At 39.6% G+C, this 23227-nt stretch overlaps 1 pseudogene; it reads left to right on the plus strand.

Moving 5' to 3' along the window:
• Positions 1 to 57: 57 nt before the first annotated feature.
• Positions 58 to 23227, plus strand: LOC149258442 (uncharacterized; annotated as a pseudogene).

Here is a 23227-nt window from a genome sequence, read left to right on the forward strand (position 1 = left end):
GTTTGGTATTCGAATTATTTGTGTTGTGGACTGCTACTTCCAAATAGTTTGTCACCAATGTCATTTTTGGATTCATGGTAATAGTTGGTTAATTTTTATTGATACATATCCATTATGTCACTTTTAAGTTTTAAAAATTCATCAAGTTTCCTTATTTAACGTTCTACCATTGGAAGTACTAATTCCTTATATTTTGTTTCTGATGTCTTTGAGGTTGTTTTAGGCAATGTTGCAAAAATCCTAATTTTATCACGATTTTATCCCCATTTTGCCAATTTTTGGCCCAACTGATGTTTGTTGTTTGTTTACCGATATTTTGGTGGTATCTTAATTTTGTCGAGGTTTACCGAATTTTATTGAAATTTTCACTATTTTTATGATTTTTTTGGTTTTCTGGACTCTTGCTGATTTTATCCCATTCTTGATGTTTGCAACATTGGTTTTAGGGTTGTCTTATCAGATCTTATTTCATAATTACACTTGAACTAGTAAGCAATAAAATATCAGCAAGTCCATGGATACATAAGTTACCCTTATCTTGAGTTGATTGATGTTGTTATGGTCTCTGATGATTTGGTGAACTGTGTAGTGGTGTGAAAATTAAGACCTGCAAGCAGAACATAACAGCTCCCTTAGACCCCACGACATTTGTGGATGCAGTGGTCCAAATCTATCTTGAGCATGAGGGTGACTTGGTATGTTGTTTAAATGAAACTTTACATCTTTGTAATTATTTATGTCTCACCTTCAACAAATGGGGAAGTTAATTTCACATTGTAATCAAATAAAAAAGGTTTGTTAACTGGAAATGATACACATTATTATCATGATCAGTGAAACTAAAACTAATAAAATTGTAGCCCCACCTAAAAGGCATTTATTTTTTGCAAGAACTTGTTTCCAAGAGCATTGAATCCTCAGATCTTGACTTCTCAAGATATGGTGATACATTTTTTGAGGTCAAGATTTGTTATTTTTGTTTAATATGATTCTATATTGGACTTATTAATGGTAGTTTGGGTAACTACAATGGATTTGATGTCTGTGATGATGTAAGAGTACTTCCTTTGAGGTTAGGTTTTAATTTTTAGTTGGACATACTTACCATTTTTGTTGTATGGTTCCATGCCCTTGTCTATTGGATTTTTTGCACACATATCCTAATAGACTGTGTTATAAGTTAGAGAGCCTTAAAGTATAACTTTGCTGACAAGGAGTTGCCTTCATATAGTACAAGTAAGTTGTGGAACCAATGTGGCCCTTCTTCAAAGGTTTGGACGTGTTTTTATTCTGTAGAGCCCTTTAAGAGTGACTTCATGATCAACTTGGTTTTTAGATCAATTTCTCAATGTGGTTGGTGGAGTAGGTCCATATGGAAATAATCTATTTACAGTTTGATACCTAAAACAAAATCTAGTCCAACATTTGTGAGTCTACCATGGTATGGTTCTACCTTGTTCACTGGCTCTTCACACTTAATGTTGATGAAGAAGTGTTCAAAAATTCCAAATGCTCAACCTGTTTCTCATTGGGAATGTTCAGTGTGTTATTAGGATCAAGTATAAAATTTACACATTAATTTTTTAAATCTATTCAGCTAAAAAATTGTATGCCTTGGTATTAGTTTTGGTGAAGTTGCCAAGGGTAGGGTATCTATTTCACCAAAGTCACCTAAGACTTGTACATTCACTTGAAATAGTCCACTTGAGAATATTACAATATAGTGTAGCTTGCTTATAATATTTGAGGAAGATATCTTTAACTAATTTAGTTATGCCTCAAAATATATTCCCACTTCAGTGAACATCTCTCTAAAGGATTTGAACCTCAGTAAAGGGTATGAAATATGCCCACATTACAATCAAACCAAATCGTGTTAACAACGGGGATGATTATATGGAATGGCATAAGATTGACTAGGCTTTCTTTTTTATGGAAATGATAATATCATGCTATATATGGGAATGTTGCTCCATTTGGTTTGGGTGAGATTGCAGCTTTTGGATTAGATTTGGTTGCCCCTAAGTTAAAGGAAATATATAGTTCATCTCCTTGGGGGTGTGTTTTTAAGAACTTCCAACCAAAAAACCAAAACCTCAACGGTGATCCTGCCAGGATATTCTATATTTGGGTTATTATTGAGTTCAATACACTTTTTTTTATCACCTTCATTAAGAAAGGGGTCACTCTAGGGGATGGTAGGATGGTCTGATAGTCTGGGAGAAGGTATCTAGAATGTTGTAAACTTGACTAGTCTTTAATTTTTGTTGAAATATCAAGGTTGTGCCACATAATGGGATGCTACACCTAAAACCATTTGATTTGGGCAAGATTTCCATTTTTTGATAAAATATAGTTGCACCTAAGCGAGAGGAAGTATGCAATGTGACTCTACGAGATGTGTTTCTCGAAGAATTTCTGTCCTCCAAAAATTCTAAACCCTGACTAAACTAGTCTTCTGGGAATGGGTTATTGTTGACTTCAATGCTATCTTTTCTCTCCCCTTAACTAGGAATAGGTTATTGTTGAATTCAATGCTCTCTTTTGTCTTCCCTTCATTCTGAAACTTATTTTTTCTTAATGGTGGTTGGAGGATCTGATTGGGAAGAAGTATTTGGAATACCATGAGGTTGATTGATCTTTTTCTTTCCACAAATTGGTGATGTCATGCTACTATATAGCGATATTACTCCTTTTGAGTTTTATGTAAGAATGAAGTTTTGCAAATTATTGTGGTTATATTATCTTTAACTGGGATGTGTAGGGACCTATCCCATCGAAAACAAATCTCATACTTGATGTTTCACCACTTTGGGGACATGGGGAATCCTAGGAAATGTCCTTGAACAACTGGGGACTTTATCAGGGACTTGCTGGCCATCTCCATGATGTTTGGGACAAATTACAAGGATGTTTTGGATAGATTTTGGGGATGTTCTTGGTAGATTTCAAAGATGTTCTAGGCAAATCCAAGAATATTCTGAGCATGTATCTTCAATTTTGACAATGGACATTGATGATTGGACAATATGAACATTTTTCCCATTTTTTTGTATTACACTAGATCTAAATTTGCTATACAAGTTGTAGCCCAAAACATTGGTTTTGTATGATGGGATTAAATTTGGGGTTTTGGTGATTTAATTATTCTCTTTTCAGTGACAACATTACAAAAAGCAAAGCTTGCATGTCAAAAAACCAGGAAATGCAACATTTCAAGGGATGATCCTTTTGGATTTTTCTCTTGTTCTTGTTTTGGGCATCATATCAGCAAATACATATTGTGCATGGGTTTTTAGGAGTCATTCAATTCCATTTATTCCATCATCCAAACCTCAAACATTGTGAAAACAATCATATAGCTGTGACTTGGATTGCGTATTAAATGTTTGAATAAATTTCCCATTCAATCACCCTTTCAATCTCAAATATGAATTTAATCTCTTTACTGAACCAAGGTATTTTGTAGTGTTTTTCAAGACAACTGTAAGAACCTGCAGAACCTATAGAGGAGGAAATGCCTTCGAAGTTTTAACAGAATGACCATTAACCAAAAATATGAAGGAAAATTGCTATAGAGATAGTTCTTTGTCTCATAGACCCTTTTATGGACCTTATTGCAAATCAAAAATATTTACACTTAATTTTCCTAAAGCTAAACGTCCTTTTTCCAATGTATTGGGCTCAATAATCGAATGTCACTCAGCTCTTTTTTTAATTGTTAAAGCTTTTCCATAATTAGCAAATGTAAGTGATGTCTATAATACTATACAATATAGCTTGTTATGTTGTCCCCTGAAAATTTTGAGGTGTGCTCTAGCTGCCCAAGGAAGCATGCCCTTCCCCCACTGTTTCCACATCTCGAAAACTAGTGCAACATAGGTTTTTAATGACCCTATTAAGAAAAAAAAATGGATTTTTTTTACATTGGGACCAATAAGGATATCTTGGCACAATTATATATGATTCTTTATTGTTTAGTAATGAAAAATTATTTTCCATAAATAAATATAATGTTATATTCAACTGGTTGGTTGTGGTTTAGTTATACGTTTTCATTGTCCATGGGAAGGAACCATGGAAATCCCACATGCAGAGGTATTTGAATACCCCTAGGTTATTCTAACGGCTCTATTTTTTTGCACACAAATAATTGGGGGGAATTAAACTTGTAGCTACTCAGTTAGGTTTGAAAATTTGGCATTCACGTTTACCTGTCAGCATGACCTTTTACAATGGTTTTATTCAAATTTTCACATCAATTGTTTTTCGACACAAAATAATAATAATAATAATAATTTATCTTGGCCCATATTTCTTCCCTGCATTAAAATTTTATGGTTGAAAGTATACAAGATTCAAAATTTGAAATTCTTGATCTCAGATTATATTTTCCACAAAAATTGGCCAGGATCTGATATTTTGATGGATAAATTGAACATTCCAATTATTCTACTTTCTCTAATCGTAACCTGCCAATCATTAGAGTGGACGCAAATTTATTCTCGTAAGGAAATATATTTTCTTATTTAATCCTTAGAATTTGATAAGTTTTTTACCATAGTTACGGGATCTGTGTTTCTACATGTTCGAATCGACTCAAGGTTTGGAAGTTTTGGAGATCCACTCGGGATCTGTTTCTAGCGAAAAGCATCCAACAGTCGGATCCTGAAAAACGTTTTTCAAAATGTAACATAAAAAATATAAAATAAAATTTTAAAATGACCAAGTATGGAGACCTAAAATCCTATTTTTTCCTTATAAAACAACCCTTCCCTCATCCTAAAACATACAAATATGGTCCTTTCATATCAGTCTGCATTTCTAAATTTTGTGATAGAGATTTGTAGCAAAACACATTTGAAAATGTGAATTTTCTATGTTTTAATAAGTGTGGACACATGTTTCTAATACTGTTTTTATATATCCAAATCTTAACTTAAAAAAATATATATATATATATGTTGTATCTGTTTGTTGTGTGTAGTTTCCATTTATCCAGATCTTGAGTTTTAAGAAATCTAGTGCATCCGTATCCGCATGTGTACGTGTTTCTATGCGACGTAGCTTTAGTACTGAAACATGGAGGTGATTTAAATAGTTCTAACTTTGTCAGATTTCAAGAGAATAGGAAGAGTAGATTTTGTTGTAATTGTAATTGTCAACTTCTTGTGTGTGCATTGGCAAGCTTATCAATTTTTTGCGATGTAATTTGGACAAAAGACACTTACTTTTTGGGAATATGCAACAGGTTTGAAAGAGTTAAAGTGGTCAAAGTTGTATATAAGAGGTTGGTATTAAGAATTCAAATCCAGGCATGTGTTCTTGAGAGGGAATGTAAGGACCTAGAAACTCAACTCCAGGAAGAAAAGAAAAGACACAACTCTACTTTGTTAGAATTCAAAAACCTTGAAAGGGCAAGGTACATCGTCATATTTGCACAAACTCTCGTTTTCTTCTACTCCAGTTATAATGAAAAATGTTGTGTTGATATTTTCTTATGGTCTTGTAAGATAGAGTGAATAATGATTAACTCTATTACTTTTTCTTGTAAGGATGGAATCATTATTAAGCATATTTCTTCTTCCCTATGCTCTTAAGAAGTTGTAGGTGTGTTATTGCTTTCCAGAATGCTAAAAAAAATATTATGTTCTTGTTCTTGTTCTGTTAATGCTATATTGTACTTCTTCTCTTATGTGCATAAAACTTGAAGGTATCAACTTTACCCAAACTAGTGATTGTAGCAAGGGAAACCAAGGGTTATATTGTTTCTAATGATGGAAGGAATAGGTTTTGTGACCTGGATTCATGATTTGTTTCTTCCAAGAAGAGTATGAGTTTCCTCTGAATGTTCATATTTAGAATTAAATTGGTGTAAGTTGTTTCTAGAGGCAATCTAGGATGGGTGACCTCCCGGGAAGTCCTGGTTGTTGGAAATAATACTGAGAGGGGGGGGCGAATCAGTATTATCAGATCAGATAAAACTTTTACAATTTCATATTCAGATTCATACACGCAGCTTCAGTTAAGGATATCAGCGTATATACGCGACTTTGTTAAGGGCAACTAGCGTATATGCAGTAATCTTATGATTCAGTTAGCTTATCTTCAGTAAATGCATCAGAACATTATTAACCATATTAACAGTAAACAGGTGCAGTATAACAGAACAGATCATCACACATAAGGCACACACATGAACACCATGATATAAGGTGGAAACCCAATGTGGGTGAAAACCACCTGCTGCAAGTCGTCTCTATCTTTTCTTTAATAAGAAATTTCTTTTACAATGTGCTGGTGCAGTCCTTTACCAGCACGCTGGCTACAACCTGTAGAGGGCTACAACCCTCTTAGCTCTTGTACTAACCGATCCATTTACTAGTACGTAGGTGCCTACCTACAGAATGCTCCAACCTTTACGTGTTTTCCAACTGCTACTGAAGGGAGCTACAACCCCCTTTCTCTTGTACTGGCTGATATGTTTACCAGTACGTAGGTGCCAGCCTACGATCTACCCGGGACCACGTTTCATACATTTTCATACTGGATCCATAAGACAATCATCATTGTAGTACAACCTGCATCATTGATCACTGAAACACTGTCAACAAGAGCAGACATAGAACTCTGCAATAACCATCAGACCCATCTGCAACTTCAGATATCAAGCTTTACAATGTACACGCTACTTGGATGAACCCAACCTGCGTGTATACGCCCTTTTTCCAAGGCCAACCCGCGTACAGATCTAAAAATATTTCCTTATAACTTTGCAGCTGTACCAGACATCAATCATACTATAACACTTATAGAACATTATTTGCGTCAGTATGCAGATCTAGAATAAGCATAATCAACCATATAAAGATAGTTCATTTCAAACCATTTGATCCCGATCTCTCCTTAGATCTTGTTCTCCATCAACCGGTGAGATCTCTCCTTAGCTCAGATCAAGCAATGCATCATCAACCCATAACCTGCATACTGGATCTAATACTTCATCAGATATTCAAGACATTTCAGATCAATTTGCCTAATGATCTTCTTCTCCTTATATAGCCTTAGGCCTTGCTCAATACCACGGGCCAAAACCATAGAAATCCAATACCATCAACTTCAAAAACTAGGGATCAACACATCCGTCAAGACACCATGGTCCAAAACCATAGGCACAACTTCCAAGGAATAACCGCCACGGACCAAAGATAAGTTTTCCACATACACACTCTTTTACTGAAGCCAACCTGCGTGTACACGCGACTTGGTATATAGCCAACCTGCGTATACGCGACTTGGTATATAGCCAACCTGCGTATACGCGACTTGGTATATAGTGAACCTGCTTGTATACGCGACTTGGTATATAGTGAACCAGCATGTATATTTTTCTTCATACTTGTAGACTGATCATCAATTTCTTGCTGCTATCCTTCTGCACTATGATTTGTCATCAGTGTGATTTGCCATCAAGGACAACACTTGTCTCATAATGCCAACAATCTCCCCCTTTGGACTTGATGGCAAAGCTGACTTGTTACACTTAGAACTATCATCTGATTCCTTTGAGCTGTCCTCCATCAGTCACATCTGGCATCTCTTCTGAAGATTCATCCAGTTATACATAAGTGAGATATTCTTCTATGAGAGGGTTGCCATCAAGTACAACACATGCATCATAATGCCAACAATCTCCCCCTTTGGACTTGATGGCAACAACACCAAATCACTCTCCCCCTTTGACATCAAGGGCAAAGGGTGGACCAAGATGTTCTCTTCCTTTGCTGAACATTTCGCTGTCCATACTCCCCCTGAGTATCTGTTAAAATCTCTGAATGATCTCCCCCTTTGTATATGCCAAAGTGTACCAATCTGTCAATGCTCCCCCTGAGTACATGCCAAGTCTCTGTACTGCTGAAGTGTGTTGTTCATGCTCTTCCTGACTATAGGCAAGATCTGCAAAAGATGTTCTTCAAGAAGAACATGACTCTATACATCATAAAAGACCTTCCTATCACCAAAGACTCATACATACATCCATCTCTCAACTAAGTGAGGATATACAAAAATTGACTCATCCACCCAACCAAGTGGGGATACATCAAAAATTTACATATGACAACCAATCACATTGCATCAATCATCCCAGGCATAGTGGGGAAACCAAAATAGGCTGTTACATGACCTTGGCACCATGAAAGAGATACCACAAAAGAGATATATGACATAGAGACGAAAGAACTAGACCAAGACTTATGAAAGTCACCAGCAGCATCTGATAATCACCATTCAGATCAGCAACCAAGAGATCCTTCTGTTCTCCTTTCGCCTTTGTTCCACTTGAAACCAACAACAATTGTGAACTAGAACCAAAAGCTTTAAGATAATGCCAACAATGCATCATTGGAAGATTATCTGCTCCCCCTGAACCTGTGCCAGATGATCTCTGTCAGACCCATATCAGATTTTCTGCAACCAACATCTGTCCCTGCTGATTTCCTTCAAAACTCCATATACGCGTCTGCATCCACATAAACAAGCGTATATACGCAGATAGGCCTTATGAAACTCGCGTACAACCATTTTCATATCAACAACATGTAAATGTCCTGCAGCAAGGTATCTTTGAACATAGATGTCAACTCCTCCTTTTAAACATCATCATGAAATCATTCACATTACATGTGAAACCACCATAGCCATTACATCAACATCAAGATCTACATGATCCAAGTATCATTACTTGGGAACATCTGCATCAATCAACATATGTAAGTATCAACCTATCATCATATAGATAAGAACTCATCACTATGTCTCCAACAAAGCAACTTTCAGTAGTCATCCATGTATCAGCACTATGTATCTTGAGCTCAAGCTCATTTGACAAAACTTCTTGATATCATCAAAAGAAACAATCCTTATCCACAAGAGTGCCTGCATCATAACTGTATGATCTCTATGCATATGACAACAGCAGTATATGAGTGACTCATCATCAAGTGAGGAAGATGTGTATTCAAGCTTTGTATTTCTCCTTATCCTTATGAAGATCACCATGTAAGCATCATCAAAGGATCAACCATAAATCTGATCTGAACATCTACTATGTAACTTCAAGAATCATATGAGAGTTTATCATAGACAACTCACAACATCATATCATAGCAAGATATATCATTTAGCCATATAAGAATCATCACCAAGGATTATTAACCATAATGCCAACAATGAATTACTAAAGGCATATGCTCCCCCTCAACCAGTGCCATATGTTAGATCTGATCATGCATATATCAGCAATAAGTATCAAAACATCATCATCCTCAAGTTAGGATCAAAACACTTCTAGACATCATACAAGTAACAAAACATTTCCACTCATCCTCAGCAGACTGTAACCAATAGAGCAAAAATAGACTGAACCATATCAGATCCTTTTTCTGATCCTGTCCCCACTGCTTTTCCTCAGACTGACATATACGCGACTTTGCAGTGTCTAACTCGCGTATGTACGCGACTTCCCTTTAAGGAACTTGCGTATGAGATTCAGAACACTGAATTTTTACACTTTCAGCTCCCCCTGAGTCTGATATGTCTGTGTTGTGCTGTGTCTCAGTACATTGTGCTGACTGTACTTCCTTCTTCCTCCATATCTTCAAGTGTGATGAGGTTTTCTCCTTTTGGTGTGATGTCCATCCTTTGTTCCTGCATTCCTTTGCTATATGTCCAAGCTTGTTACATGCATAACATCTTACATGTTTCATATTCCTCCTGTAGCAATCAGCAGCTTTGTGACCAAACATATTGCAAGCAAAGCAATATCCATAAAAGTACCTTGAATGTGATGATCTTTCTGCATAATGGTCTTGAACCCTTCTTCTTCTACATCTAGCTGCAACATGTCCAAGATTATGACATACATAACATTCAACATTATTCATAGGAGGAGTAAAGGATTTTCTTTGAGGAATCTCTTTTCTTGGTTGATGATGAGATTGACCTTTCATCTCCTTGTTGATCATTTTAGATTTCTCTTTAGAGTTCCTTGCCTCACCTTGTGAACTAGATTCACCTTCAACAGATTCATGAAAACCAAGACCGGTCTTGATAGCAGGAGACCTTTGACTACTAAGAATATCATCCAAGACTTTAGAACTATCTTGAAATCGTAAAAGATTATCCTTTTCTTCTAGTTTATCTTTCAAGATATTTACCTCAACCTGAAGCTGTTCTTCCTTTTCAAGAGATTGCTTTTTCAAATCTTCTTCATCTTTCCTTCCTTCTTCCATTTGTTCCCTTAGTTTGAGAATCTCCTTTTCTTGTTCTTCATTCAGATCCTGCTGCATTTGACGAACTCGGAAGGCACATTCTAGTTGAGATTTTAAGCTGGTGGCTTCGTTTTCTTGTATTGCAATAGCTTGGAGTAGATCTGTATTCTGCTTCTTTGATTCTTCAAGATCTCTTTTTAGTGCGAGGATTGTAGCTTCAAGATTTTCATAGTAGTTGGATCTATCTTTGAGTTTCTTGATGGTTGTGCTTCTTTCATTGACTTCTTTTCTTAATGATGTCACTTCATGCTGCAATTTTTGACATTGGTCTTCCTTGTCCTTGAGAAGCTTTCTTACCTTGTTTCCTTCTTCTAGTTGGGCCTTTAGTTTGGTAACTTCTTCTTTGAAAGCACATTCCCTTTTGTTCAATAGATCTTGTTGATCTTTAACTTTGTCTGCAAGCCTTCTAAATACTGCCTCTATTTGATACTTTTCTTGCTCACCCATAAAAGCATGTTCAGTAGTTTCACTATCACTTCCATCACTTTCACAAGGAAATATAGCAGGAACATCAGAGGATAACACATTCATATCTGATAATGATTCTGAATCTGAAGAACTTCTTATACCTAATCCCCAATCGATTCTCCCACTGTCATAGATCTTCTGAGATGTCTTCTTCTTCTTATGAGCTTTCTTCTTAAGCTTCTTTCCCATTGTTCCACGGATCTCCTTCAAGCGATCAAGCTTCTACCAAAGGACCTGCTCTGATACCAATTGTTTGAAATAATACTGAGAGGGGGGGGTGAATCAGTATTATCAGATCAGATAAAACTTTTACAATTTCATACTCAGATTCATACACGCAGCTTCAGTTAAGGATATCAGCGTATATACGCGACTTTGTTAAGGGCAACTAGCGTACATGCAGTAATCTTATGATTCAGTTAGCTTATCTTCAGTAAATGCATCAGAACATTATTAACCATATTAACAGTAAACAGGTGCAGTATAACAGAACAGATCATCACACATAAGGCACACACATGAACACCATGATATAAGGTGGAAACCCAATGTGGGTGAAAACCACCTGCTGCAAGTCGTCTCTATCTTTTCTTTAATAAGAAATTTCTTTTACAATGTGCTGGTGCAGTCCTTTACCAGCACGCAGGCTACAACCTGCAGAGGGCTACAACCCTCTTAGCTCTTGTACTAGCCGATCCATTTACTAGTACGTAGGTGCCTACCTACAGAATGCTCCAACCTTTACTTGTTTTCCAACTGCTACTGAAGGGAGCTACAACCCCCTTTCTCTTGTACTGGCTGATATGTTTACCAGTATGTAGGTGCCAGCCTACGATCTACCCGGGACCACGTTTCATACATTTTCATACTGGATCCATAAGACAATCATCATTGTAGTACAACCTGCATCATTGATCACTGAAACACTGAAACACTGTCAACAAGAGCAAACACAGAACTCTGCAATAACCATCAGACCCATCTGCAACTTCAGATATGAAGCTTTACAATGTACACGCTACTTGGATGAACCCAACCTGCGTGTATACGCCCTTTTTCCAAGGCCAACCCGCGTACAAATCTAAAAATATTTCCTTATAACTTTGTAGTTGTACCAGACATCAATCATACTATAACACTTATAGAACATTATTTGCGTCAGTATGCAGATCTAGAATAAGCATAATCAACCACATAAAGATAGTTCATTTCAAACCATTTGATCCCAATCTCTCCTTAGATCTTGTTCTCCATCAACCGGTGAGATCTCTCCTTAGCTCAGATCAAGCAATGCATCATCAACCCATAACCTGCATATTGGATCTAATACTTCATCAGATATTCAAGACATTTCAGATCAATTTGCCTAATGATCTTCTTCTCCTTATATAGCCTTAGGCCTTGCTCAATACCATGGGCCAAAACCATAGAAATCCAATACCATCAACTTCAAAAACTAGGGATCAACACGTCCGTCGAGACACCATGGTCCAAAACCATAGGCACAACTTCCAAGGAACAACCGCCACGGACCAAAGATAAGTTTTCCACATACACGCTCTTTTACTGAAGCCAACCTGCGTGTACACGCGACTTGGTATATAGCCAACCTACGTATACGCGACTTGGTATATAGCCAACCTACGTATACGCGACTTGGTATATAGTGAACCTGCTTGTATACGCGACTTGGTATATAGTGAACCAGCGTGTATATTTTTCTTCATACTTGTAGACTGATCATCAATTTCTTGCTGCTATCCTTCTGCACTATGATTTGTCATCAGTGTGATTTGCCATCAAGGACAACACTTGTCTCATAATGCCAACACTGGTTACCAGGTGCAAGCCCCGGAAGTGATGATTGACGCTATGTGATTCATTTCACTAGTTTCAATCCCACTTCTTCACCCCTTTGAGCTTCACCCGATGTAATGAGTGCTAAGTGGATTATTCAAAAATCATGAGAAATTAGTCAGTTATGACTACCTCTCATGGGAATGGTCATAGATGAATGACTTACTTAATGCAGTTGAATCCCAAAATGATATCTAAGTTTTAGAGTGTTGGAAATGTGGCCCTTAAACTAGGGTCTAGAGCATTTACAACATAGGTTTGATGGGGAGGGTTTTGGGTTGGTTGATGAAAAGTAGAGGTTTTGATTTGTGGCATGCCATGCTTTCCCTCTTCCTTGGTCATCCTTTCTCAAAAGAGGTAAGTTGAGACATTTTTACCTCAATCTTGAATATTATGCTTACATTTGAAATATAGATGTCCCACATTAAATTTGCATGGTTTGGTCTTGGAATATAATTGATCATCAATTTAGCTATTAGTTGTTCAATAAATTTATTTTTTGTAGAATCATAATAATATATTAATGTTGTTTTTCATTGATCGGTGGTCTTCATTAGAGATTGCACACAATCGAGTACCATAAAACCTAAATAAGGGGATATGCATCCTTATGTTGTTTTGAATTGTGAACCTGTAAGGCATAATATATTGCCATCTGTTCTGAATATACATAAGATACTTCACAGTAGGCCTTTCCTCATTAAGAATCTTGAAAATGTTATGCAAATTTTTTTGTAGTCCCTTGATCTTTTTGAGGACAATGAAAGGAAAAAACTTGAAATTTTTACTGCACTCACTCTCTCATAAATTATCTGGGCTTCCACCCACAATCATTTTTCAACCATTTCTCAAAGACAACCTTGTTTCCAAGGGGATTGTGCTTTCATTCATCATAATTTTTTTCAAGGAGCATCTAGTTGAAAACAGTCTTGATGATCTCATAGCATTGTTGAAGTGAGGGAAGATAGAAGATAATCTTCTTGATTTGTTCCCGATACAAAAATTCACCACTAAATTTTTTGCAGAATTGTTTAGGTGGGAAGACTTTTTTGTTGGAAACAATATGTCTACTTAAAGTCACATGTTTTTGTTCTCGATTGTTACTAACATATGTCTTTTTGACTTTTTGTGTGGAAGTAAGGAGGATTTGGAAGCTCTTGTCAAATATAATGAAAAGAAAATGTTTGATGTGAAATTGAAGGACGTGAAGAGTGCATTGACAACTTTGATTACAAATAATGTTGATATTTCAGAAGTCATTGAAATTGTAAAGCAGTGCCATAAAGAGTAAAATTTACCTGATATTGAAGTAATGTGTATCTTATGGGATGTTACTATTTTTTTTTCTCAGTAAAACTATGCTAATCTATTTAATTATGTACATAAGAACATTACAGATAGAAAAATAGGTTTCCCATGGCCGACAGTGGCACTGTGGGTTGGCAGCTGACCCGTCCAAAGAAATGAGTCCAAGCCGCCTCAAAATTCATCAGAGTTTTCATTCTTAAACCAACATTACCCTCGCAGGGGCTTTGACACAAAAAACTACCCTCGCAGGGGCGACCAAGGACTTGTGCTATCGCCCTTAAAAGACCTACTAACTGAAACCAAAGCACATAAAGACCTGCATAAGAACTAAAAGACCCAGACATAAACATGTGATTTATCCCATACACAAATAGCGACCGAGACAAAAGACCTGAACAAAAAGATGGTCGACGGAGCGTTCCACTGACTGCTACTCTTCAGGCTCCTCCTCAATGATCGGGACCCATCCGTATTCTTCAGGGAGGCCTTCCCATTCTTCCCCTTCCTTGGATGACGACGCCTCCTGCGTCTGAAGTTGGGTGGAGCCTTCTCAGTAGCCCTTTCCTCAGCCCTTTGCGGTTGGTAATCAGAGGGCGATTCTCTGCTGCTCGACCCGTCTTCATCCTTCTCGTTTTCCTTAATAAATAGGACTGAAATGTGTGCGCTGATGTTTCCAAGAGTAAACACTGCAGTGCCAAACGCTGGAAGCGAGGGTGGTCCTGCATTGGGGCTACCCGTGTCCATGAACTGTGTAGCCTGCAAGTGGGGAGCCCCGGCCCTTCTGTGACAATAGCAGCAGCAGCAATGGTGATGGGAATCCGCTGCTGGAAGGCGTGAGGAGCCCCCTCGACCAGTGCCGCGTCTGCACGGCATTCTTTCTCTTGGCCTGGCCATGATGGCAGTGGAGCTGACTGTGTAAAACAGTGCTTCAAAGGCAGGGCCTCTCTCCTCAACACCTGAAAATAATACAGTGATGCCCCTGCCTTTATCAACAGGGAATTCGACGGCCGCAGCGTCTGCCAGAAGGAAGAGTTTGCCCAGGCCCGTCTGCGCAGCGTGCCTTCCTCTCTGAGAATGGTTATACCCCATACCAACATCCAGCTTAATTCTATCAACATTCTCTTGATACCTGGGCGCCATAAATGCGCTCTGCCACCAATACAATCCGCCTTAAAATTCATTGAAGGTTCTGAACAGAGGCCTCAGAATTTATGTCTTCGGCGGCGTTCCGAGTGTCCTCCCTCGTGTAGATTCGTGTCGTCACCTGCTGGCCATGTGGCCTAGCATCCTCTGCCGTGCGAACACCCGCATCCGGGTGGCCTGCATCTTTTTGGATGAGGCATTCACATTCCTGGGCTTGGAGATTGTTTTGAATGATATCCGTGGTTCCTGATCGGATGACCTGATCATTTTCTACCCCAATATTGGCCAAGAGGTCAGCTATCTTATTGCCCTCTCTTCTAATGTGATTAAAGGAGATGGCTCTGTTGTTGCGCAGATACTGTTCCATGATGTTTAGCCTTGCTTCTAATCACCAGCTCGAGGCTATTTTCCTGGCTTGGGAGCCATTCTGAATGCGGGTGGCCATGTTGATGAGAAGCTAGGAATCCCCTTCCACAATCAAGGGTTGGAGATTGAGCTTTTCCGCTTGTAGGAGACCTTGCCAGAGGCCCTCTAGTTCGGCGGAGTTGTTGGTATCCCACCCCATATTTCCAAAGTAGAGTTGCAGGGGAGTGCCATCATGGTTCCTCAGAATTCCTCCAAATCCAATAGCTCCAGGATTGCCTTTGGAGGCCCCATCAAAGTTGAGTTTGAAAGAGTTAATGGGGGGGGCTTTCCAGCAGCCGTCGTCTTTGGTATTGCTATTGGAAGGGCGCTGCTTGTGAACTTCTTGTGGCAGTTGCAATTGCCAATTGTCGAGGATGTTTTTCTCATTGTCTGTTGAGGGGAGATCCTCCTTCGTCCATGTTCGGAGCAGCATAGTTTCTTTAAGATTCCCTTGAAGCCTGTTCCATATTTCTTCAATATGAGAGCTCGTGTTTTTGAAGATTTGTTTTTTTCTTTCCTTCCAGATATTCCATAGGACTAGTCCCAAGATGATTTTCCACAGGTGGTTGAGGATCTCATAGTTGTAGGGGCTTTTTGGCCATTGCCTTATGGTGTTGATGATGTCTTCGCCCTCTCTGCATCTTTTTTGGCATCTGAAGCTCACCTTTTCCCATAGCTGCGTGGCTAAGGGACAAGTAGCTAAGAGGTGCTGAAGGGTTTCTTCGTTTTGAAAGCAATTATGGCATATTGAAGGGCCTTGGAAGCTTCTTCTCCTTAGTCTATCCCAAGTGAGGATTCTTTTACGTCCTACAAGCCAGAGGAAGTAGGAAATTTTGGGCCATGCTCCAAGCTCCCAAAGTTTGCTCCATAAGGGATCAGTCGGAGAGGGGAAGTTGCAAACCAGCTTGTAGGCCTCGGAGGTGGTATAAGTCCCCTTGGGTTGATAACCCCATCTGAGTATGTCGTGGCCTTCATGATGTCGTATGCTTCGTTTTCTTAACTCTTTCTCGAGTTCTTCTATCTCCTGTATGTTTGTGTTGTTGAGAATTTGATTACTCTGTCTCCATTTTCTGTACCCTTGCTCCATTTCCTGCATCCAAAAATGATGGACTTTATCTTGTTGCTGCTCCTGCCTGTTAGGTATCAGAGATGGAGGGAGAACACTAGTGAGCCTGGGCAATTGATTCCAGGCATCTGTCCAAAATCTGGCCGAGTTTCCATTCCTAATCTCCCAGAAGCTGTGGTGTTGGATTAGATGATGGTGCTGTTTGGCGGCGTTCCAGATTAACGACCCTTTTTCAGTGGGCGTGAACCTGATGAGTTCTTCTTGTGGTCTATGGTTAGCATATTTGGCCGTCCAGATTTTAACCCATGGCTTTTCCAGGTTAGTGATCCATTGCCACCAAATCTTGGCATTCATGATGGAGTTATTATGCTCTGGGTCCCTTAGTCCAATGCCGCCCTTGTCCTTGGGCATGCATATAGAAGACCATTTAACCAAAGCCCATTTGCGATTTGTTGCTGAGATGCCCAAAAGAAAGTCACGTTGTAGGCTCCTTATTCTCTTTAGGACCCACTTAGGGGCTGCAAGGATGGAGAAGAGGTAGAGAGGCATGGCTTGAAGAACAGATTTGATGAGCACCACCCGACTGGCGAGGTTTAGAGATCTGTAGGTCCAAAGGTTGAGGCGGGATTCAAGCTTTTCTAGGAGAGAGCTCCAAGCGGGAAGCTTTAAGGCGGAAGCGGTGAGAGGGGCGCCAAGATATTTGGAGGGGAGGGTAGCAGAGGGGAAGCCAAGAATGCGAGTGACTGCAGATTTTACCGGAGGAGGAGTATGAAAGAAGAATATCTGCGACTTGGAGGTGTTGACATAAGTGCCAGAAGCCTCAGAGAAGTCGTTGAGGAGGGATTTGAAGCGGGAAGCTTCCTGGGCAGAGGGGTAGCCAAAAAGCATGGTATCATCAACAAATTGCTGATGAGAGGTGGCAGGGGTGTTGTGAACCGAGATGCCGTTGAGCTGCTGAGAGTGGAGGGCGTTTTTGATGTGTCTACCAAGACCCTCAGCCATCAGAACAAAAAGGAAGGGGGATAAGGGATCACCTTGCCTAATGCCTCGAGATGGCTTCAAAGGACGAGAGGGGATGCCATTCACCAGGATGGAGAAGTGAGTGGATGTGATTAGGCTCATAATCCAGCGTATCCACATGGAACCAAATCCAAAATCTTTTAACATATGATGAATATAAGTCCAGCTGAGCTTGTCGAAAGCTTTAGAGAGATCCAGTTTGAGAATCATACCTGCTTGTTTTGAGTGCTTGAGGGAGTGGATTATCTCATGCGTGAGGAGGATGCCATCCATTATTTGTCGTCCTTCCACGTACCCCGACTGTTCCGGAGAGATAAGCAGAGGTAAGAGGGGCTTTAGCCTGTTTGCAATGACTTTTGATATGACTTTGTAGATGACGTTGCAGAGAGCGATGGGCCTGAACTTGTCAGGGGTAATGGAATTCTCCTCTTTGGGAATGAGAGTGATAAAAGTGGAGTTGAGGGAAGGGAGGAGCCAGCGCATGGCCCTGGACTCCTCAACAATCTGCCAAACCTCCCATTTTATCATGTCCCAAAAGGCATTGAAGAACGTGGTGGTGAAGCCATCTGGGCTAGGGGCCTTACCATCTTTGAGCTGGGCCATTGCGTCATCTACCTCTTGTGGAAGAATAAGACGCATTAGAAGCTCGTTGTGATCCTCCGAAATTATTTTTGGCACATTTCTGATTATTTTCTCAATAGCCTGTTGCCTGTCATCTATTGGTTCCCGATGGACATGTTGGAAATGATTAAGGAGCACCTCTTCGATTTCTTCATGCTTCTCGACTTTTTCCCCTGTTTGTTTCTGGATGAAGGGGATGGTATTGTGCATCCTTCTCTGCACCGTGGTTCTGTGGAAGAATTTGGTGTTGCGCTCCCCCTCCTTCAGCCACCTGACCCTTGATTTTTGCCTCCAGTAGATTTCCTCCTGCTTTCTCCTTTCTTCAAGTTGACTGTGAATGAGCCGTTCCTGGTCCAGGGTGGTCTCCGTGTGGCCTTCTGTGATTATCTTTTGTTGGAGATTCACCAGTTCTTGATTCAACTCTTGTTGTGCCTTAAATATATTTCCAAAGGTCTCCCTATTCCATATTTTTAGCTGATTTTTTAGAAATCTTAGCTTCTGTTGAAATTGATACATCTTTGCGCCTTCTGGTGGGACAAAAGATGCCCAAGTGGTCTTGACGAAGTCCTTGAATGCAGGGTGAGAAAGCCAAAAATCCTCAAAGCAGAAGGGTCTTTTTGTCAAATCCCCTGGTCTCTTCCATTGAAGAGCAATCGGCCAGTGATCCGACCCAGTGTGTGCAAGAATTTCCGCTGATATATCTCCACCTAGGTGCACCGAATTGTCAGAGATGAGAAATCGATCTAGTTTGGAGGCGATTTGGGACTTGCCAGCTCTGCGATTGCTCCAGGTGAAGGTGCCATTGCAGAACAGCAAATCGATTAGGGACGCAGTCTGGATGAAGTCTTTGAAGCGTGCAACTTCCGGCTCCATTCTGATTCTCCCTCCTATCTTTTCCTCGATGTTCGTGATCATGTTAAAGTCCCCTGCCACGATCCATAGTGGGTGACTTCTACTATTTCTCAGGGCTTCTATAGTGTCAAGGAGCATGATTTTGCTACCTGTGTCTTGCGGAAAATAAACATTTGATAGGTTGCCATGAATATTGGTTCCCAATATATGGAAGGCTGCCTGAATGAGATGACGAGAGGCATGAAAATCTGTGAGAGTAACCGCTTGGGTGTTCCATGCTATAGCAAGTCCTCCTGAGGCTCCCAAGGCGTCTACAGCAACCGTTCGACAGCCTGGCCATGCTTTAGAGAGTATGTCGCCTAGAGTAGAACTACTACATTTGGTTTCCTGGAGAAAGCACATCTGCGGCTTTTCCATTTTGATCATGTTTTTTAACATCCTTAGTTTCCCGGGGCTGTTAAGCCCCCTTAAATTCCAGGATACAAGCTTCATGGATCAACTATTGTTGGAGGGCCTGTAGTACTTCGTTAACTTTGCATATCTGCCTGAGTCTACCAGGATTTTCCCTACCTCGATAGTTCGCTGGAGGTCTGTTTTCCTTCCTCTCTTTTTGGAGTCTTTTGGGCGCAAGTTGCTATCCCAATGACTGCCTGGTTGTATCCCCAGTTGGTGTTGATGGTAGGCTCTTGAAATAACCACTTCGAGCTTGTTGAGTTGAAGCTCAGATATGGTGTCATATGCTCTTTTTTTGCAAGCTAGTTCTAGTTCCAGAATATCCAAACCGTTTAGATCTATGCTTTCTGGCTCTTCGTCCATTTGCTGCACTTGACCGCTTTCTTCCTTATTGATCTCTGCGTCCTGGGGTGCGTCTTCCTTCCCGTCAACTTCCATGTTCTTGTGCATCTCCACTGGTTCTTTCTGACTTCTGCTTAGGATAGAAGGGGAGACGATGGGGGAATGAGATTTGGAGGGGAGATCAGAGGGGGATGGGTGGGATGAAGAAGAAGGGTGTGTGGGGTTGGGTTCAGTGGTAAGGGGTTGATCTTCAGGGGTCTGGGCAAGTATATCAAAGCTGTTCTTGGATGCTGAATCTAGGGGTTTGTTGGGCTGGGGTTTGGTTCCATTTTGAGGCTTTTTATGCGAGCGTTTCCGACTTGTGACTTTGGTGAAGCCGTCTTGGGTTGGGTTTTCAGAAGGGGCAGGGGTATTGTCTTTGGCATTTAGAGGGCAATCCCTGAAGAGATGCCCCAGTGCATGGCATCTTCTGCATCTAAAGGGCACGTGTTCATAATTGAGAGGCTGGGTCCATTCTTCGTCTCTGTGGGCAAGAGTTATCGACTCTGGTAGAGCTTCATTCAGGCGGATAAAAACACAGATTCGAGCATAGGAGATATACTTACGCGATTTGGTTTCTTCTGCCGCTCTGATGTATTCTCCCACTCCATTTCCAATACCCTTGAGAACGTTCTCGTCCCAATATTCGTCTGGAAGAGAGTATAATCTGATCCATACCGGGGCCCAGGTGAGGTCTTCTTTATCTGGGTTGAATCTTGGAATCCATTCCCGCAGATATAGTCCTGCTGAGTTAAAGAAGTAAGGCCCTCCTTCCAGGACCCTATATTTGTCCTCTAAGCAGAAACAGATTGCGGTGAAGAAGCCTTTCGGCCCCAACTGAAGGGTAACATCTCCTTTGGGTTTCCATTTCGCCGCAATCCATCCATGTAAAGCTCTTTCAGTCGGCCAGAACCCTATGAACTTCCCAATGAGGGCATGTTCAGTCATGTACTCTATTCTGCTGTCTATTATGTCACCGGGTAGCTCGATTCGTGGCCGCTCTTTGGCCACTGGTCAGCATGTGGAAGAGGATATCTTCGGACTTTGATCTGGAGTTTCTTGTCTTTCTTGCATGTTACCGTCCTTGTTTTTCCGTTGTCCTGTCTCCTTTTCATCATTTTGCTGCTGTTTCCCTTTGCTCAGGATTTCCTGATCCACTGAGCCAAAGATGACGGTATGTTCAGGCATGTGCTGTGAGGGGGAGGGCTCTGACGCCCCCCCTGAGGCTGTTCCATTGCCTCTTGCTAGCACCCTGCAGCTCTGTCACGCTGCAGTGCGATTCTTGCAGGTTTGGTGCGTCTGCCGCGCAGTGCCGACGGCTCCGTTGAGGGTTTTTCGCAGAACCCTAATTCCGTTCTCGCCTCTCCGCAGTATGATACAAGTTTGAGTGAGTTCTATGGGATGTTACTATTGATGTTGTAGTGGTCTGACAAAAACCAACAAAAAATTTCAAATTTGGCATTGCATCAAGTTGGTATTTAATCTTTTCTGACAGTGTACTATCTTTTGTTTTTACCATATGTGTTATGCCTCGTCATATCATTAACAATTGTATGGATTTTTACTAAATTTTGAAAATTATTTTCTTCTTGTTAAGTGTTTAATATGTTTACAACTTTTAGTCAATATTAGAATCTAATGGGAAAATGGGTCCATGGATAACTGTTTTAAGGGTCATCCCCATGGCTTGCATTTTGCTACTTTTAAGAATCATGTTTTGTTACATGCATTGATCATTTTATTGATGTGTGAGAGAAAATAGAATGTTTCAATTTCATAGACAACATTTGTTAAAATATAATGCCACTGTGGCTACTTCGTTTCTTGCTCTAGATATCATGTTTTTTCTTCTTGCACATGTTTGTTTTGTTTTATTCATGTGTATATAAATATTTTTATCAAACTCTCAATTCAATAGATATTTTTTTGGAAATTAATTATAGAATGTATACAGATGCAGTATTCAATCCTTCAACATGTGTTTCCATGAAGGTTTCATTCAATGTAAAGAGTGTGTGTTTATTTTCTTGGCCATAAATATGGTTACACTGGCTTTTCTAACATATGATACAAAAATTAAATTATTTCATTAATGTGTTTTCATTTTATCTCACTTGGAATTCATAAGTCGATAATTTTTCATGCTTGTGCTAGATTGGATGTTAATTCCATTTTCAATGAAAGGTGTTATAAGGATAAAACTTAACAGTGAGAGTATGCATTTAATGGCAAGAGCTACCTCCTTTTGTTTGAGGGAATTATTATCTTGCAATTGCATTTTTTGTATGTAGTATGTGGGGATTAGTTATGCATGCAATATTTGTATCCATGGCTTTCCATCGAGCATGTACTTTTTTTCCCATGGAAAATTTCCTTGGGGAAATCCTTGAGGGGATTCCTCACATTCCTATGAATGGAAACCATGGTAAATTTTGTTGGTGAATATGTTTTACTCCTAACCCAGAGGGACTTTGTGAGACTTGAACCCATGACCTCTCTACCTTAAAGTTGGTCGGTTCAAACCGATTGAGCTAACCCATTGGGCTACCATAATGTACTTATCAACTTATGTGTGCAATATTTCTAATGAAAAGTATCCATATTACATGGATTTTTTCCTTTTGCATGTAAAATGACAACATCTTTTGTTTTTTGGTTGGCATTTGGAACTCATTAGTTTTATGTTTATTTTATTTCCAGTATTAACAGTTCAGTTATTAGATGTTTTGTCAATGGGATTTTTAGAAATTGTATGAAGCTTACATATTTTACTAAAATGATTCTCTACTTTGTTGAATTGTCAGGTTAAGAGATGGCAAAAATGCCTCGACAATTTTTGTATAACTGCAAAACTACAGTTGGAGATAACGTATAAGATTCAAATTCAATGTTATGAGGATTTTATACTCATGAAATTGTTTCCTGAAATTGTGAGGTCTCTTTATGAGGACGAAGTTCTCGCTGAAGATATTATTCTGATGTGGTTTTGCAAAGGTAGTAACCCAAAGGGAAGGTATTAACAACCTAACATTCTTTATTCTTTGGTTTTTTAACCTTTTTGTTATGAGGAAATGCAATTAATTTAGGTTTAGACAAATCTAATTGTATGATTTAGAGAGTTTTGAACTCTATTAAAATGAGACTTGAAATTCTTGATTAAGAAACTTTTGGGATTTCATAAAGCTAATATTGTTCTTATAGTTTGAGTTTTGTCAAGGTGAAAATAAGATCTGATGTGATTTTTGGGCATTTCAGGAAAACCTTTGTGAAGTCACTGGAGCCTTTTGTGAAATGGTTGGAGGAAGTTGAAGAAGAAGAATAA

Source organism: Pinus tabuliformis, chromosome 6, assembly GCF_031772625.1.
Source record: "Pinus tabuliformis cultivar Carrire ecotype Pingquan chromosome 6, CPIR1, whole genome shotgun sequence".
Taxonomy (NCBI): Eukaryota; Viridiplantae; Streptophyta; class Pinopsida; order Pinales; family Pinaceae; genus Pinus; species Pinus tabuliformis.